General features: G+C 6.4%; 1 protein-coding gene across 1 annotated transcript in view; it reads right to left on the reverse strand.

Moving 5' to 3' along the window:
* Positions 1-312, reverse strand: part of LOC140919775 (uncharacterized) — a 3738-nt gene that overhangs the window by 1149 nt on the left and 2277 nt on the right. The window lies entirely within an intron of this gene.

A 312-nucleotide genomic window follows, 5' to 3' on the forward strand; every position in this document is an offset into this window, starting at 1 on the left:
CTTAGCCCGCCACAAAATATTACATATATTAAAAAATTAATTTTTTTAAATTCAAAATTAATTATGTATTATAATTTTATATATAATAAATTAATATAAATATAAATTTAAAATTTAAATTTAAATTGTAATTAAATTAAAATTATAATTACATTAAAATTATAATTAAATTTAAAATATAATATCATTATAAATTAAATTTAATATATAATAAACTAATCTGAATATAATTAAAAATTAAAATTAAATTTAAAATAAAATATTTAAATTATAATTATAATTAAAGATTAATTTAAATTACAAATAAAAAAA

This window comes from Cicer arietinum, chromosome 3 (genome assembly GCF_000331145.2).
Source record: "Cicer arietinum cultivar CDC Frontier isolate Library 1 chromosome 3, Cicar.CDCFrontier_v2.0, whole genome shotgun sequence".
Classification (NCBI taxonomy): Eukaryota; Viridiplantae; Streptophyta; class Magnoliopsida; order Fabales; family Fabaceae; genus Cicer; species Cicer arietinum.